Raw genomic sequence first — 11,055 nt, forward strand, 5'->3', positions numbered from 1 at the left:
CATCTTTTTGTAGGCCATAATGCCCTATTTAGTTGTAAGTGTTATCTTATATTGATCCTCCTCCTTGACTAAAATCTGATTATACCCTGAATACCCATCAAGTAATGAAAATCTCTTTAAACTCGTAACAATTTAAAGGATTTGTTCCATAGAGTGTAGTAGGTAATGGTCCTTTAGGGAGGCTCGGTTAAGGTCTCTAAAGTCCAAAAAAAGTTTGATTTCCCCATTCTTCTTCCTTACTGGCACAAGGTTAGACACCCATGAGGTATGTTTGATGGGAAATATAATGATGCTCTCTATGAGTTTGTTTCACTCTTTAATCACGAGGGGCTCAAGTTTAGGATTGAGGGGCCATTGTTTTTGTCTCACGGGTTTGACATTAGGCTCAAGCTCAAGGGTATGTTGGACACGTTGGGGATCAAAACCTTGACAAAGTTTAATAAATGACACAAAGTATCACTAAAATCTTGACAAAGTTTAATAAATGATTCCTTTTTCTTGTTGGGCATGCATAATTTACCAAGTTTGAGGAGCTTATCTTTACATATTTCCACCTCTTCATAATACTCTTTTTGGGTTTCAAGCTGGCCTTTTCTTTTTTCACTTGGTCGTCTGAATTGAATATGGGTTATAGGGCCACTAACCCCTTGGGCAACTTATTTGTTTTCAATCGAGAAATATGATCTTCATACTGCTATCTCAACTTTTCTTGTTTTCCATTTGAGAACTTTGCTTCTTCCTTTAGAAAATTCACAATCTATTGATCACTATCAATTATTAGGTATAGAGGCTCCAACAATAACCTTTACATACTATTGTTTTCTATCCTTGCTGATTTCATTAGGTATGCCATATTGAGCACCCATAGCAGCTAGCCTATCAGCATGTTTATGCTCACTTCTAGGTATGGACGACATATTAAAGGCTTCAAAATCCTCAACAAGGCCCCATACTATATGCTTATAGGATTTCAAAACATCATTTTTAGTATTGTGGAGACTTGTTACCTAATTGACAATTAGCCTTCTGTCACCAAACACTTGCAAAGAGCTGATACCTCTCTTCTTAGTCCATTGTAGACCATGAACCGAAGCCTCATACTTTCTTGTATTGTTAGTACAACTGAAAGTGAACCTGAATGTAGAGTAATACTTTTCACTACTAGGAGAAACAACTCCACCAACACCATTCTTACTCCTAGAACCATAAAAAAACATCTTCCATACCTCATCCTTTTTCTATTTGGGTTATTTTTAATCACTTTTCTCAAGATTGGGCAACAAATAATTAGATTCATGCATTGAGTAAACTCCAAAACCAACCTCTTCTAGCTGTTTACTTGGATCATTTTGACTATCTTTAGCTTCCCATTCATCTAGAAGTATGTTAGGGATACCCTCAATTTGAGTGTTCAACTCCTTTATTGCTGGATGTTTTTCTAGATCTTATAGAGAACAAAGCGAAAAGCCTCTTATATATGTTGTGGTTCCACCTCTCAAATATTATAAAGAACAAAGAGAAAAGCCTCCAACATCTTTTATCACTCAACCTACCACGTGGTTTTCATTATAAAAAAACATTGCACCCTAGCTAAGCTATTAGCATAGCTACCCTTTAACAAATGGGGAGACCTCTCAAAGTGTGGGCTATGAAGGTAGAGGTCAACCTTGAGAGTGGGCTAGTTCCCTCAAGTACCTCACCTAATCTAGCACTTGTTGAGAAAAAACGGTAAGAAGTGCTTGAGGAAAACAAAAACTATATCTATGATGGTGATGCACCAAAATATATTATACCTATACTATTATTTGTAACTCACAAAATAATCAAATAATCAGTTGTTTCTCTACACAACTCAACCATATTGTATATTTTCTACATCAATGCTTCATAAGGAGGCTATAATTGTCACTATTTTCAGAAGGAAAACTGTATAACTTTTCACAACAAATAACTATTTATATTCATTGTACAACTTACAACATGTAAAATGTATATATTTTTTTATTCCAAGGTTTTGGGATGAGGCAAAAACTCAATGAGTTATGAAAATCACAAGAATATTCATACATCATTTAGATACACACAAAAAAATAGGGGGACGAGAAGGTAAAATCAATGAATTTTATCGATCTAATATATGTCCTATAGTAGCAATACAAGTCTAAAAACCTTTGAAAATTTGAAAATATTTTATTGTTTCAATCACAAAATGGTTGGTTTTTGAGTTAGAAAACAACTTCCTAAAGAAAGAACCTCAAAAGTAATAGTACAATAGTAGAAAGAAGGTGTAATGTTGTGCTTTTTAAGTGAAACAACTTGCTAGAAGAAAAAGACAAGTGTTCATCCATTTACTTGGTCAAAATCCTCTTTTGTACCCTAAACATAGTGATAAGCTAATTTTTCTCCCTAAAATTTTGCCCCATGGTAGTGGTTGATGATTTATTATGGTGGGAGATGCTCTTAAATATTTAGAAATGACTTTTTAATTACTTCGATACATCTTCTCAAATGATTTGGCCTAGTCATCCAAATTGTCCCTAGATGTCTATGACTACTATAGCCACCTCTTAATGACCATAACCATCTCCAATTTGCTTCAGCATGAAGATAGGGCATGTGTTTCTAAGATTTGTGAAGAGAAAAAACACTTATTGATGGCGTAAGGAATGAATTTGACTTATTCTGTGATTACAAAGCTCACTAGAAATCATCATTTCATATCCTCACAACTTATTGCTCTTCCCTATAGGATCTAGGTTCATTATTAATACTTAATAAAGAAAACACAAAATATAAATTTGGTGGGCCATACCTATTGATTGGATTCCATTTTCTTGTGGATCTTCTAAGAATAGGAGTATGGGGCTCTTGCTATTCTTGAACTTTCTCAAATTCATCATGTTCATTGATTTGATTAGTAACTACCTTTGAACCCTCATCTTCTTCTTCCTCACCTCATCCTCTTGCCCATCTCTATGTTCTTCCCAAGTTGTATTTTTCTACTTAATTTTAAAATCCACTCTCTTTTCCTTATCTTTTTCTTTTGGTTGTTTAGGATAAGAAACAACACTAATTTCCTCGAGAATAACATCTTTATTAAATATTATTTCCTTGGTTATTAGATTTTTTAATTATTTCCTCATTAATACTATTATATCCAATGGAAATGCACTATTTTAGCTTTTGCGTCTGACTTAGTTCATTTTTCTCTAGGCATATAAATATAGGGCTAAAAAACAAATAACCTTAAATGCAAAATAAAAGGTTTCTTGCTTTTCCACACTTCATAAGGTGTCGTATCAAGAGCCTTGCAAGGAAATCTATTTAAAAATCAACAAGGGACACCTACAACTTATTATTTTTTAATTCATCCTTTTCTGGCACTCCATTCTATCGACGAGTATACAAAATAGTTTTTTTTCTAGCAATTCTTGCATGCTTACAAAATTCATCAAATTTCTTAGAACAACATTCCTTTCCATTATTAGTTCTTAAAACCTTAAATTTTCAATCTGTTTGTTTTTCAGCGAAGGCTTTAAAATCTTGAAACTTAGTGAAAAACCATATTTATGCCTTGTAAAATATAACTAGGTATATGTAGAAACATCATCAATGAAGGATATTTTATAAAACATAACTAGGTATATCTAGAAATATCATCAATGAAGGAGACAAAATATCTAGATGTTCCAATGATTTAGCATCCAATGGTCCAAAAACATCTAAGTGACTAATTTCCAATTTACTCTTAGATTATTACTACTTGAAGGAAATGATTTTCTATTTTATTTGGCAAAAACACAATATTCACTAAATTCAAAACTCTCATCAGAATAAGAAAACTCATCTTACAATTTTTTTATTCAAAATGTTTTTGAACCATTCTCACTAACGTGGCGTAATCTACAGTGCCATACAAGTATTTTTAGATTTGGTTGCATTTGAAGATTTAACAATAATAGTGGTTTCAAATTTTAACATGGTCCCCTTCTTTGTCCGTCTTACTACACCCAAGTTTACTCTTACTAATTTGAACCCATGCTTGTCAAATGTTACATCAAATGCTATATCATTATGTTGGTGTTGGAAATAAGCCACACTCGGACCGATGATGGACTGGTACAAGAGGGGCCAGTAGCTCAGTGGTAGAGCACTCTAGCAATGTATGGAAGGTCCTAGGTTCGAGTCCTAGCTGGTCCATGTCTCAACATGGCATCGAAGCAACATGGTATCAGAGCGAGGTCCAGGCTAGGAGCCCCAAGCACATGAGAGGTGTGGTTACAATGGACTGGTCCAAGAGGGGCCAATAGCTCAGTGGTAGAGCACTCCAGCAATGATGGAAGGTCCTAGGTTCGAGTCCTAGCTGGTCCATGTCTCCACACATTCAACATGTAAACTAAAATTAATTTTTTTTCTAAACTTGGGAGATGCAAAACACTTGAAAGAGAATTTATTCTCCCATCACTAAAACACAATTAAATCTTACCCCTTTTGACAATAGGATATAAAGAGTTATCACCAAGGTATATTTATCCTCCATCATACTTCTCATATGTTGAAAACCACTCCTTATAAGGAGTCATATAGTATGACCATCCCGAATCAATTAACCTATGTTCTTTATTCATAACATGAAGAGAAGAAATCAAAGCATCATCACCTCAGTTTAAGGATTTCTCTATAGAGGAATCAAACTATTTCTTTGGATTCTTGCGTTCCTTCTTAACATAACATGTCTTGTCAAATCCAACAATCCCAACACCACACTCTATTATTTTCGCAAGGAGTTTTATATCTACCCTTAGACTTGTCCTTAGGCCCATTCTTATCTCCTTTAGACCCTCTTTCTTAAGGCCTTCTCCTGACATTAAGATCCTCACCCAAAATATCCATAGCCTTTCTCCTTATTTCTCATCGCAACAAACCTCCAACAAGAGCATCCATATTTGGATCTTCGAGGTTAGTATTGATAGCAAGTATAAAATTTTCCCATGAATTAGGTATAGAACAAAAAAGCATGATGCATTTATCCTCTTCTTCAACTGAAATATTTGTAGAGGCTAGTTGACTCAAAATCAAATCAAAGGAATTTAAATGCTCGAAAAATTGATTCACCTTCATCTTAAGAGAAAACAATTTTTGTTCCACGTAAAGTTTGTTTAATGTTTGTTGATGTGGCATCACATGATTCATTGCTTTTAAGTGATGAGGCATACATTTCATTCAATTATTGGTAGTCATCATCAGAATAACAATTTTAATATACAACTATTGGTACTATGATGTAAAAAATATTGGTTATTAAATCAACAAGTGTGGGCATTAAATCAACAAATGCTATCACAGCTATTGAAATGCGGTTAACTACTAGATCCTTTCTCCTATATAATGAAGAACACAAACGAATCAACTTCTTTGTACAAATACATGTGAAGATATGGAAGAAAGATATAAAGAAAGAACCCATTAATAATGATAATAATTTCAATTTCTTGACTGTAATATATACACTACAGACTACAATCAATGAATAGAAACATAATCTTTATTTCATAAACTTTGAAATATCTACATACTACTAATGTTTACGAAGTTTGAAAACCATTGTCGGCTGTTCTTGTGTATCAAATTAGATAAACACACTGTAGCCAACTCATGTGGCAACTGCTTTCTATTCATAAATCAATCTCTAAAACTGTGGAGAGCCGAGAAGCGGTTGTTCTTTTCGGTTGGAACAATGTTGGGCTTTGTAGAGTCTTTGCCTGTGCATCGTGGGGCTTTGTATTCATTCTTCTTGGTATTGTACGTATGATAGCGTGGTCTGAAACTGAAACCATCTGTTTCGCAGGTCTCTCTATATCCATATCTGTAAGTATCATACGTGGGAGGAGGACCGTTGGGAACAGAAACACAAGTTCTCATTCGGGGGAGAGCAGAAGATTTCATATTATAATTATCTATACACCTTCCCCCTCTATTTCTGGCCATGTCTGACTTCTTTCTTTTATTTTCATGTGCTTGCTGTGTTTTTCTCTTTCTCTGCGCAGGGCTCCCTCTATTTCTGGTAATCTCTGATTTCCTCCTTTTGTTTTCATGTAAAATTAGTTGGCCTGCCATTTCTTGTTTCTTCAACTGTTCTTCCTCTTCTACCATGTCTGCCCATGATTGAGAATGCATTGTTTCTTCTTTAATCTTTTTCTTCAACTCTTCTTCCTCGTCTACCATGTCTGCCCATGATTGAGAATGCATTGTTTCTTCTTTCATCTTTTTCTTTAACTCTTCTTCCTCGTCTACCATGTCTGCCCATGATTGAGAATGCATTGTTTCTTAAAGATTGGGTGAGATGAGATGTGTAATGTGGAATATGAGACTGAAATGGAATGTGAGGTTTGAAATAGAATGGAAATGGTGCATTCACCTAATATATCTGCTAAAGCGGTGTGACTTTCTTAACCATTCAAACGGTTCATTTGTTATTGCCATTTTTTTCTTCTTATTTTATGATTATACATATTTCTTTTTATTATATAACTATAATTATTATTATGATTAAATTATTGTATCTCAAGATAAATTTAATTGTAAAAGGGACTGTGAGCTTTTGAGCGTATATGGCCTCAAGTTAGAGAGGAAGTTTTCGATGATGCTTTTGATAAGTTTACTACTTTATGTACACCTCTTACTAGGACATTGTGCTCCACTACCTTTAACACCTCTTAATGTTGCACCGTCAATGGAAGATTTCAGCTTCTTTTGAGTTCGAGTTGCTTACCATTTTAGATTCTACTAGGTTCGTGGTTGCTGATGCTAGGAACTTATCTGGACCTAGTGAGTATATGCCGTCTAATGGTGCTGGTCCCTCAAATCTTACATGGGTGACTTACTACAATTTGCTTGATGGCAATTCTGATAGAAATCATACTAGGTCAAGTACAAATGATCCAGAATCAAGTTGAATCTCTCTTGGTCTTTTTTGGTTTCTGTTAGTTATACATATTGTATATAATTTGTCTTTTTGAATATGTATGCAATGATCGAGGGTCTTGAAATATTATCATTGATGTCAAAAGAAAATGAAGATTAGATATATATACTTAAAGATAAAAACACATCAATGCAACCTTATGGTTGACCTACTTTAACCTACTTTAGGATTTCTTTAATGCAATAAAAATAAATTAATGTTATGCTAAAGTTGGGCCAACCCCCTCTTAGGAGACAACCCTAGAGAAAGGGGTCCTAATGGCTAGCTCTCCTTTGAAGAAGGAAATAAACCAATTTTAAAAATATTTTTTATGCTCTCCTCAAGAAGCATGACATCCTAGAAAGGTGCACTCACTTTTAGCAAGATATTTTAATGTATAAAAATATTGTTTTCTCTTAGCTGGCTGCTTGTTTCAAAAGTTCATAATTTTTGGCATGTGGGGTATAAAAGAATGGTCTTTGAGGATAATTCAATTATCCAATTCATTACATTTCATTTCATGAAGACTAGACACAAGGAGAAGATTTAGAGCGGACATAAGGAGCCAAAAAAACAGGTAGTCTTATGGAGAAAAATCCTAGTAGTATATGAGCATGTTTTTGAGGTTAAATTAACCTTATCTTCGAGGCAAATTCATGCAAATTTTTATGAAGACTATGGCATAATTTGCGCATATTTTTCATCATAATTTTGAGCCTATTTTTGAAGACTATTTTTCAAATATGAGTGAGGGTTTTTAGAATAGATTCTCAAGGCAAACTTATGGGAAGGAGTGAGAATATTTTTGAGGACCTTGAAGGGATCTAGGGAAAATCCAACAAAAAATATTATCACCTTACATTTGAAGGTTGGAGCTTTCAATTTTACAAGCAAAAGAGGTTGGAGTCTCTCATTCAAAGAGATCAAAGTCTCTTGCTGAGTTGGAGCTTAGTGGAGGGGATTAGTGTCTCCTATGGATTGGTGCCTACATAGCTATAAGTTCTTTATCAAAGCATTATTTTGTTGTGGTTTTTTCTCACCAAGGTTTCCATGTAAATCATGTGTGCAACTTGTGTTCCTTTTTGTTAGATCAAAATTATGTGGATGATTTTTTAATTACTCTAAGATTGCTAAAATTATAAATTAAAATATTGGACTTATCCTGATTCACCCCCTCTCAGTATAATTGTGTGTGTGTTTTCTTCAATTGGTATTAGAGTGATTTAATTCAAAAAATCCTAACCATTTGAAAAAAAAGATCTTAAGAACACACATGGCAAGGCAAGAAGTGTTTTATTCAAGTCGAGCTCCACTGTTCGATGGAAATAACTATCATTTTTGGAGTTTTAGAATGCACACCTATTTGATGGCCCATGGAATTGATATATTACATGTAGTTTTCGATGTCTATGTGATACCATCCACTCTACCTACTCATCAGGGTATAAAAAGAGCTTTCAAGAACAATGCAAAATCTGTGAATGCAATTCTAAGTGAACGAACCAAAAATAAATTACTCAAGGTCATGCAATGCATATTAACAACAAAAATATGAGAAAATCTCTTTGAAAAACTTATGAAGGAGACGACAAGGTGAAAAAGGCTAACATCCAAACCCATAGAATACAATTTGAAATCCTAAAGATGGAGAAAGAAGAACACATTGTCGGGCCTATTTTCTCCACGTGGATGAAGTTGTAAACACTATTTGTGGTCTTAGAGAAATGATTGAAGATGAGGTTATAGTGAAAAAAGTATTAAGATATCTTCCCATGAGATTCAATGCAAAGTTTCAGCCATCAAATAAATGAGGGATGTAAATACCTTAAAGATTGATGAGTTGCATGGCATTCTTATAACATATGAAATGAGAACCAAAAATAAAGGAGTGTCGAAATTGAAAACTGTCTTCAAGACATCAAGAAAGATGAAAAATAAAGTTTCAACATCAAGTGAAAGCTCAAGTGAAGATGGAGAAGCCTACTTTATAAAGAAATTCAATAAAGGATCCAACAAGCACAAATGTAAGTATACTTTTAAATTTTTTAATTGTGGTAATATAGGTCATTATGCTACCAAACGTCCACAAGTTAATTTACCATAGCAAGAAGAAACACAATTAAGGAAAATCCAAGGAGATTTTTTGTAGACACAAGAAGAGCCTATATGCCTAAGGAAGTAATAGCTCATCTGAAAGCGATGAAATATTTTCAAAAAAGTGAAAGAGAATAAATTCTCTTCATGGCCATGAAAATGAAATACGAAGCTCCAACATGTGAAGATAAAGAAAATGAAAAACTAAAAAGCAAGGAGGATACTATAGTAGATCTTGAGAAATAGTTTATAGTTTCTATTAATGAAACTAAATGACATGAGAAAATAAATTCAAATATGAAAGATCAAATTCGAGAAGATGACGTAAAGTTTGAGTTGACAATTATGGACTTAAAGATTTAAGATGAAGAAGCCAAATGTATTGAGGATGTTTTGAAAGAGTAGCTAAAGGAAAAAACCTTGGAATATGGGAAGCTTGAATTGAAGATTGTTTCCCTAAGGAAGGAGATAGAAAAGGCCAAAGAGCACCTGAGTAGAATATGGAGTTTGACAATATTTTGGAAATTTTAGAAGAACTTACTAATTCAAAAAGATCACCCTTTGTCAAAAGTGATATTTGTGGCAAAAATTTGCATACCACAAAGCAATTAGATAGTAAAAATCATGTTTCATCTTTCAAAAAATCCAACAAGTAAGCAAGGGGGTGAACAAAGAAAAGAATCACAAGGAACCAAGAAAGGAATATACATATATACATATACATATACATATACATATACATATACATATATTTATACATATATATATATATACATACATATATATATATATATATGTATATATATATACATATATATACATATACACATACATATACATATATGTATATACACACAAACACACAAATATATATATATATGTGTGTGTGTGTGTGTGTGTGTGTGTGTGTGTGTGTGTACATATACATATACATATATATGTATATATACATATACATATATATGTATACATACATATATACATATGTACATACACATATATTTGCATTCATACATACATACATATACATACATACATACATACATACATACATACAGTTGCCCCCATATTTGGCATACCTAAAATTTTAACTTCAAATCAGTCTGTGTTGAGTACAGATCTAATAGGTGTTTATGCGTAAGCAGTGAGCACGTGATCCAAGGTCGTTGTTAGCCAAAATATGAAAATGGATGAATTTTGGAAATTACCAAGAATTGAGGGAAATCATTTGATAGACATGCCCTTAGCATCATTCTCTGTCATGTGGCCAATTTTGGCATGAACCCAGTTCATAGTTTGTCATATTTTAAACTTTCAAATGATTAAAATCTATCATCCTAGGTATCATCATGAGGAATAAATTATGGTATTTTCTTGTTTCCCTACCATCGACGTGTGTTTCAAATTTTAGAACCTAAATCCCTATCGTTTGGAAGATATGGTCATCTTTCTTAAGCTTGAGCATTAAAATTTAAAAAATTTAAATTATTTTAATATTTGAGGTCATTTAAGGAGTATAAGTTGTCTAAAAATGTTATTTTCATGTTCCCTTTATTATCCTTCGTAGTCAATGGTTTCGTGAGGTCAAGATCATAGTCTTTGAAAAATATGGTTAAGGATGCTCCGTTTTTGAGCATTCTTAACCCATATTCATAACTTCAAAAAGAAAAAGGTTAAGAATGCTCCAAAACGGAGCATTTCTAACCTTATTTCCTAACCTTGTGTGGGCCCGCTTTGTCAAGAAGGTTAGAAATGCTCTGTTCTGGAGCATTCTTAACCTCTTCCATAAGAATTATAAAAAAAATGCTTCAAACAACCGGTTATGAACATTCATCAATGCATTCAAGATAAAGTGGTTTCGCCAGATGTTGAAGTTGCAGCTGCTCTGGAGTCATGAAAGAGGAATGATGGGAGCCTCAGAAAGAGATTTTATCTCACGGTTGCAATAATGACATAACACATATAATGTATTTGTTGAATAGACTTCAAAAACTTTC

At 33.5% G+C, this 11,055-nt stretch overlaps 1 non-coding gene across 1 annotated transcript; it reads left to right on the plus strand.

Moving 5' to 3' along the window:
* The first annotated feature begins 4,300 nt into the window (after positions 1–4,300).
* On the plus strand, positions 4,301–4,371 carry TRNAI-AAU (transfer RNA isoleucine (anticodon AAU)). Its single transcript has one exon. It is a non-coding gene; the product is annotated as a tRNA-Ile (tRNA).
* The last annotated feature ends 6,684 nt before the right edge of the window (positions 4,372–11,055 follow it).

The sequence above is a fragment of the Cryptomeria japonica genome, chromosome 11, assembly GCF_030272615.1.
Source record: "Cryptomeria japonica chromosome 11, Sugi_1.0, whole genome shotgun sequence".
NCBI lineage: Eukaryota > Viridiplantae > Streptophyta > Pinopsida > Cupressales > Cupressaceae > Cryptomeria > Cryptomeria japonica.